At 39.4% G+C, this 8,951-nt stretch overlaps 1 pseudogene; it reads right to left on the bottom strand.

Annotated features, from left to right (window-relative positions):
- Positions 1-5,595: 5,595 nt before the first annotated feature.
- LOC138094170 (transforming acidic coiled-coil-containing protein 3-like) lies at positions 5,596-8,021 on the bottom strand (annotated as a pseudogene).
- Between the last annotated feature and the right edge of the window lie 930 nt (positions 8,022-8,951).

An 8,951-nucleotide genomic window follows, 5' to 3' on the forward strand; every position in this document is an offset into this window, starting at 1 on the left:
GGGGTGGAAGATGGGAGGGAGGCTCAAGAGAGAGGGGACATATGTATACCTGTGGCTGATTCATGCTGATGTATGGCAAAAACCAGCACAATATTGTAAAGAAAATATCTTGCAATAAAATTTTTTTTAAAAAATCAAACACAAAAGAGAATCAACATATTATTTAGGTAAATTAAAGTTTTCTTTTATAGTGAAACAGCATCATGATTTCCATTTTTAAGTAATAGTTAATGAAATTTGTGAAATGCAGTATTTTTCTTAGAAATTATAAAATTTCTTGTGAGAAAATCTGTTTTCTGATGGCTAATTTATTGATGTAAATGGTTTTACATAAGATGGTGATACACTTGGGAAAGTACATGTTTTTACATGATACAGATATGAGTTAAAATCTTAACTCAAAATGGGAGCACGTGATTATAGATTAATAGTTACCCTCTCTGGATCTCAATGTCATATATAAAATAATAACAGTTATATTTCAATTAAATTTTGTATAGATTTTTAACATTTTTTTACTACAATGTCTATCACTTGAGTTTTTCTTCAGCCTTATAAACATTTAAAACTATGACAGGGAAAACTGCCACAAGAAATAAGTGATTCCCTTTGTATGCACTTATACAAATTAAGATTTTATAGATTTGTTAATTAAAATAGTGAAGTAAGTTAAGAAAACACACTGAGAATTCTTGGAACATTTATAGGATCTCTGTGCTTATTTACAATGCAAGTTAACCATCTATTCTTTCTCTAATCTGAGGTAAATTGAAAGCTGAAGTGCCATCTTTTCTATATCTTTTTTTTTTTTTTTCTTACAGCCATTTACTTAGTAGTGATAGATGGAGCATTTGCTTGTCGTGAATAGCATGCTATACATCTATTTTAATGAATTTTAGCCATCAACTTAATTGATAGTTTCAAACAGTGGGATAGATTTATTCCCACAATGAATAAAACTACTTAACATTTGCAGCCTGTATAAATTATGTTAACACTTCTGTTGGTTCTCCATTTTCAGCCTAATATACTGCTAATTTTAAAAGAAATCAATCAAACTATAGATCATATATCACTAGACCATAGCTTCTGTTTAAGTAAAAATATTTTTTCTATAATACCTTAAAACTGTGTGTTAAATGATTTTGCCAGGAGCCTTCACTGAACCATGAAGCTTTTGACTTGTCTGATGTATATCTCTGTGAGCTCCCTTTATCATTTTTTACTTCAAACTATTTGTCTTTCCCTGGCCTCCCACCTGTACAAGATGTCTCTATTGTGATAACTTATTATATAGAGTTTCAGAAAATTTGTCCCCTAATCAGAAATGACTCTAACTCCGTATAGGTTATTATAAAGAATAAAACACAAAGAAGCAATAATCTAATATTGATTTCTGAAAGTGTATATGTGTATATATATATATATAATTTTTCTAGTACAAATGAAAAACCCTAGGTAAAATATCACAGAGTCCAGTACACTTCACAGGATATGGCAATTATATTAGGGAATGGTTCAAAACTTATATAATAAATAATTTCTATGTTTTAATAGTTTGTTATATTATTAAACCATGTGAGTTATTTGCTTTTGCTACATTACTAACAATGCATGTTTTAATTATATTTTATTACATTATATTTTATGGAAGACTGGTATTATATAGTTGAATAATGTTCTCAAATAGATTAGAATTAACATGCTGTACAGGGGTAGAAGTATTATAGATAAAAATTGCAATCACTTGTTATTTATTGCAGTATTTGATCTAAATAATAAATTGCTTTAAGATCCTTAATTTTTTTCTTAAGGAGAATTATGTAACATTTTTCTGCTTTGTAATAACATTTTCTTCTGATGAAACTGCAAAAAATTTAAGAATTGAGTATTTGCTTTATTTTCATTTAATATGAATTTAAAGGAGTTAAGAAATGGGGAAACCATAAGGTAATGCTTTATATATGTTAATACTAGTACTATAAAATTAAGATATACTTTAATAAAACATAATTTAATTAAATTTAATTTTCATGGAGTTATAGGAAAAGAAATGGATCAAAATTACCACCTACTGGAAGACAGCTATTAAACTAAGATATACATATAAGTTGCAGTGTTACCTGTATTCAATGCTATCCAAGACATCATATCATTTATTAGATATGATACAATAAAATGACCTCTTTTTAAGTGCTCTGGATAGATATTAAAAGTCTCACTGGACATGGTGGTCCTGATTTAAAGGTGAGATCAGTCAGCATGGTTGAGTTTTTTCCCCACAGATTTAATAAGCTACAAAAGTGCAGATAACTGAATCCAATGAGGTATTTACAATGAAGAGATATGTACAATGAAGCAATAAAATGACAAACGCTGATGTTGTAAGTTGGTTAATTATTTTATTGTTGGAAAATGGAACTTACAGTGGATCATTAAAGAAGTAAATTTGACAATGACAATGGTCAGTACAAAGATGGAATCTTTGTGGTATTGTAATAGATTATCCCCAAATTTATTGTCACTAGATAGCCATACTTTGTCACCATAAATCAGAACATTGAAAAGGACAAAGTGGGGATTTCTTGTATGAGTTCTATTGTCTCTATGGCCTCAGGTTAAAGAATCAAAGACCAAGTACTGGAATTGTTAAAGGTTCATGCACTCACTTGTCTAGTTGTTGACAGTGACTGTTAAACAGGGGCCTCAGTTTTCATTCTTCAAAGGGTCTCTGATTATAGAGGTAGTTTGGGTTTCCTTAGAGCACAATACCTGGATCCAAAGATAAGTGCCACAAGACAGAAGAAGCCAAGTAGAAGTCCTATATAACATTTTATGATATAACTTTGGAAGTCGTGTGCCATCACTGCTATCACATTCTTGGTGTTCAGGCCTTTACTTTTTTAGAGCAAATATAGGTTCACAGATACACTGAGAGGAACGTATAGAAATTTCTCATGTACTCCCTAAACCACACATGCAACTACTCACGCATTAGCAACATCTTCCTCCAATTTTACAACTGATGAAACTATACTATATTGACACATCATTATCATCCAAAGTCCACAGTTTACATTAAGTTTCACTCTTTCAAAAATAATCTTATTTAAAACTTGGTATTATCTGGACTCTCCACTGAGAGCCTGCATTATTCAAGTGAGGTCTCTGCATTTTGTTTCATCAAAATTCCCATTTCTGCCAGTACTTTTTGACCTCTAAGCACTTCATCTGGGCCCCTACTCCCCAGTAACTGTCCTCTGTCAAACCTCATGGAAGACTGCTTTGCATACATCATCTTACTATTCAGTCAGAAATAGAAAGGATTCTTAAAGTCAATATTTGGAGCTCCTTTCCTGAGTAGGATCCTGTTTAATAATAACCTAATGTCACAAACTATAGCTACTCCACTGGCCCTGAACTCCAAGCTCTATTTTTCCAGCTCAGAGATACCACTGTTTTCCATCCCTAACTAAAAATCTGAAGGGTAAAGTCAACTATAAAGCCAACATTCATAGGTTGCTCAACATGTATTATTTCCTTCCTCTTTCAGGCATAAAATTCCATCACTGCCTGTTAAATAACATTGAAAAATAGTTGTCTTAAGTATTCTCCCCAATTTTTATATTCATTTTTACTGAATATATATTCCTGTAGTGGTTACTCCATCTTGGCTAGATGAGAGAATACATTTTTATAACAGTGTTAATAAACTATGGGATATCTTTTTTAGAACAAAATTAATACAATAAAAAAATCTGAAAGATCATTTTCCAAGTAAAATCTCCAAGAGAGTGTGTTAATATATTGCTCATATTTAAATACTAGTGGGATATAAAATTAGAGAAAACTTGGTAGACATTTTATTAATGATATCACCATAAAAATATCTTAGCATGACCCAGAGATAGTCCATTACATTTCATTATAGTAATACTTAACATGCAGTTGATGAGAATGCAATTATATCCTGAAGTTTTTGAAACATTGTGCAACACTTTGACATAGTTTAATAATTTAAATGTTTTAAAGTAAAAGACTCTCAGTGCAGCAAGAAAATCAAAATAATGTTACAATTATCTAATTACTGATTTCTTATTAATCGCTTAACCAGTCTCAGTTCTCTGATGACAGAGATTACACCTTAGTGAAAGTGAAGTGAAGTCGCTCAGTCGTGTCTGACTCTTTGCGACCCCATGGACTGTAGCCTACCAGGCTCCTCTCTCCATGGGATTCTCCAGGCAAGAGTACTGGAGTGGGTTGCCATTTCCTTCTCCAGGGGGATCTTCCCGACCCAGGGATCAAACCCGGGTCTCCTGCATTCCAGGCAGATGCTTTAACCTCTGAGCCACCTTATTTGTCTCTATATCCCTTTTTCCTAATACAAAGACTGGACTATAGAGGTTTGTAAAATGGATCAATTTGTTAACAGAAAGAACAATCAAAATACAAGTGGCATCAGAAACTGTGTCATGATCATGAGAATGTGGTAATTGTAACAATGCAATAATATAATGAACAAATTACTATCAGAAGGAAAATAGAGAATAAATGAATATATAATCTTAAATTTTTAGAATTATGAATATGTTAATGCTATTGTTAGCAGTACTTTCAGAGGGTAAGTTCATCAAAGGAAAGAAAGACAATAGTAGGCAGGCTAATCAATACGAGGTCAGACTCAGGGAATTCAAGATCAATTTGTTCTCCACACATCTTATTGTACACTGAGAAAATTTTCAGGTATGCATTTTCTTGTAATTGGTGATGAATTTTGATATAGTAATTTTAATTATAATTAGAAAAGAAATGGATGGAATGAATTGGAGAAGAGATAGTGTTATATTTTTATTAGAACCAGAGTTAGAATTCTCAAAACTATTAAGCTAAGTACTACATTAATGGAAGCTCATACTTAGTCTCAGAAAGCATCTGGAAAAGCTTGCTTGTCAATTATATTGTACTCTGCACTAGGCATTCAGTTTTAATTCTAGGAGTAGGAGTTAACTGCTTTGAAATAAGAATCATGTTGAGAAAGTGACAAGGATAAATAAAGTGTTTAATTCTACTATTAGGTCATAGAGGATTTGTCAAAGGAGAGAGGAAAAAATAATAGAAGTATTTTGACATTTATATATAGAACCTGTATTATTTAACTCAGAATAGGCCAGGCAGAGTTAATTGATGGCAAATATGAGTCTATGTGAATATATATATAATTAAATTTGAAGAAAATATGAAGGAAAAAAATCAGATTGACATGTGAAGATAAAACCAAATACCAAAAAATTCACACCATATTCAAGAACTGAGAGTTTTTTTTTAACTAAAAGTAGAAATTAGAAAAAAAAAAAGAGAGAGAGAGAGAATAACCTGAGTAATTAACAATTTCTCTTTATTTTTTATTTTTTTAGATTTAAGAGAAACTTTATTTAGATTTTTTCCTAAAGCAACCTAGGTTAAAAACGAATTGAAAAAAGAATTGACGTCAATAGAGAAGAAAAACCTAGACAGACAGACAGACACACGCAAAGAAGAAAAACCTAGACAGACAGACACACACAAAGGGAAGACGGCAAGTTCGGGGCTGTCACGTCAGATTCTCTTCCTCTTGGAAATGAGGTCGTCACAGATCCTGGTCAGCTCATCATTCTCTTTAGTCTTCTGCTCCACCACCTTCTTCAGAGAGTGGACACACATATGCTCCTTCCTCAGGACCGCCTGCAGCGCCAGAGCATCTGTCTGGGCCTTCCTGGGCGATCTCCTCGCTTGCCTGCGGGATCTTCTCCTCTGCCTGCGCCTTCAGCGCCTGGTACTTCTGAGCCTCCTCCTCCACCCTCTCTATGTAATCCTCGACACACTTCTTCAGCGACTCTTCGTTCTCCTTCTGTTTCTCAAACCGCTTGAAGAGGTCGGAGAACGACTTTTCCACGGAGTGCAAGTCGGCCATCAGTTGTACCTTCTTCAGGACCTTCTGCATTTCGGCCTTGGCAAGCTCCTTCTGTTTCTGAGACTCCTCCATCACCTGGTAGACAGTCCCCTCAAAGCTGTCCATGATCTTCCCCATCTCCAGGAGCCTCTCCTGCAGCGCTGCGCACTTGCCCCGCAGCACCTCGTTCTCTTTCTGCATGGCCTCCACCGCCGAGTCCAGGTCCGTCTGGCTGTACTGCAGCACGTCCACGATCGGCCCCACAGGCAGCAGTGGAGCCCCGGGCCCGAGGTCAGACGGAGCCGGGCCAGCCGCCCTGGGCTCCTGGGAAGTCCAGGTCAAGCAGCTGGGCCTCCGGGGGGCTTCCAGAGGAAGGTGCGTCCACACTGAACACGGAGACCGGGAGAGAAGCCACCCACTGTCTGCGTGAGCCCAGGGCTCTCCTCGGAGGCCAGAGGCCCATGCTCGGGACAGGTGGGCCCTGCAGCCCGTCAGGCGGCCCGCTGCTGCTGCTGGGTGCCAGCCCCTGGGGACTGTCCTACAGGAGTGGGTTGAAGTTGAGGTAGTAACTGCCTCCTTAGGGCTGACTCTTTAAACAAGAATGCCCCAAACTGCTCCAGGGAGTCCACCTGGAGTCCCCTGCGCCTAGGACTTCCGTGGGGTCCCAGAACTGTCCCCACTCAGGTCCACGGTGGGCTCCAGCTCTCTCTCGGTGGTGGGCGTGGGGTTGGTGGGTGCAGTTGGTGGCTCACTGCTTGGGCTGCCGAGGGGCGCTGACCCCCCTGAAGAGCCTGTGGTCCACTAGCCCCCACCCCCCCAGTCAACCCCCCCCCCAGTCACCCCCCCCCACCAGCTCCTGGTGTCCTTGCAAGGGCCCTTGTCCCAGGTGTGTCATCTGAGCACGCCTGCCGGCTCAGACACAAGGCCTCTGAGGCCTGGCCGCTCTGCAGGTGCTCCGGGGGCGGACCTCTCCTCTGTCTGTGGCCGGATTACAGTCTGGGTCATCTGGCTTGTCCCAATTTGGGCCATCGGACTCATGGAGAGCGAGCTTGCAACCCTTGCTCGCCTCCAGGGGGGCCTTTCCGGGCCTCGCCTCTGGTCTCCTCGAGGGGGGCTTGAGACCCAGGACCTTCCCTTGCTTCCGCAGGTTGGGGGGACCTTTTGCTGGTGGCGTCAGAAAAGTCAAACTCCAGCCGGATGGGCTCACTCCTCAGAGAGCCAGTGGCCTGGCCACGGGCCTCCTCCCCCTGAGCACTGGGGTGTGTGGCCCCTGCAGCCTCTCCTGGGCTGGTCAGGGCCATGTCCTCGCAGCCAGTGGCATCCATGGAGCCCGCTGGGGCCGCTTCAGGCAGGTCCACAAGGGGTTTTTCTCCAGGGTGGGCACCAGAGGGCAAGGCAGGCTCGGCGAGGGGACCAGGGACCCCCTCCAATAGAGCTGAGCGGGTCCTCTGCTGCGTCCTGGGACACCACCCTGGGGGCTGTTCTGGAGCCGTGGAGCTGAGGGGCATGCTCTCTTCTGAGGGCCGAGGGTGGACGTGCTCTTCCCGGGCACACTCAGGGCTGCTGGGCGCTGGTCCTCGGGAGGCCTCGGGGTTTTCAACACTCTCTGGTATCTGGGAAGAGCCTGAGGGACCCAGGCTGACCAGGGAAGCTGAGGGGGGCCCACCAGGAGGCTGGTCTTCGGAGGATGGTCTCATGTCCTCTGAAGGGGGCTCGGAGTTGACCAGTACTGGCTTCTGGAGAATTCCATGGGTCGTTTTGGTGTCTGTTTCATTGGTGAACTGTTGATTCTCTTTCTGGGTACAGACTTCATGGCAGTTTTCTAATCCAATGGTGTCGCCCAGAGCAAAACAGGCTTCGAGCTTGCTGCCACGCTGGGACTTAAGATCCTGTGTGTCTATGGGTCCCACAGAGAAGTCTGAAAAGTCACCTTCACAGCTTTGTCTGTGCTTTTCGGTGGCACATTCTCTTTCTGTGACAGACGGAGAACAGATGATCTTCCGGTAAGTTCCGGTGGTGAAAACAGGAAGTCGCAATTTTCTGTGCTTTTGTCACCAGTGACACTTTCGTCACTGAAGATATGCAGACTCATTCTGCCGGCCGACGTGCGGAGCCCAGGGTGGGAGGTGCCGAGTTCCAATTGCTCTTTTCATACATCAATATTTTACAGACTGCTTTAAATTTGAGTTTAGAGCAAAAAGATGATACATGATATCTTCAAGATATCATGAAATTCCTTGGGGAGTACAAAGCATCTATACCTCAACAATAGGTGATTAAAATACAACTCAAATTATTCCTTGAGACTGTCTACAAAATTGACCTTAAAAGTAATTATGTCCTCAATTTTGTTAGGGTGATTTTGTTTCTTTTTTCTTCAGAAATCTTTTAGTTTGGAATAAAATTGGGTGCCAAGTCTCTTCTTTCTTTAGAGTAGATTTGTCTATCAGTGTCTAATTTAAAGGTAAGATACTCACTGATGAATTCTAGACCCATAATTTATCACCTAAACAACTTTCATGACTGTGTCAGGAATATTCTCTATTTTTTAGAGAATGCTATAATACACTGATCTGGAAATGCTTTGACATGAAGACTTCTCAAAATTGTGTTGAATAAATGGAATTTCTTATATGTAACTATTCTAAATATGTATAGTACATAAATAACATGTACTTAAAAAATACTGAGTATAATGGACCTTGTAAAGAAACTATCTAGACAGTTTTATCCATACAGAAAAAACCTGGAAATGTCAAATTAGACAATTGAGATGTCAATGTTATTATTTTCAGGACTAAGAGAAATTTTCAGTAGTTTTAAACTTCTATGCATTCCCAAATTATTTGTGCAATTCTTAATTTTTCTGTTTATTTTTGTCCTTTATTTATAATTGCAGGTTTCCCTTTGTTATGACCTTTTGAAAACTTAAGAAACTGAGAGGTGAACAAGGTAATCAATTATCAAGAAAGAAATTTATCATTATTAGCAAAAACTCAGCAAAAATGACCTTGTCACTTAG

This window comes from Capricornis sumatraensis, chromosome 17, assembly GCF_032405125.1.
Source record: "Capricornis sumatraensis isolate serow.1 chromosome 17, serow.2, whole genome shotgun sequence".
Taxonomy (NCBI): domain Eukaryota; kingdom Metazoa; phylum Chordata; class Mammalia; order Artiodactyla; family Bovidae; genus Capricornis; species Capricornis sumatraensis.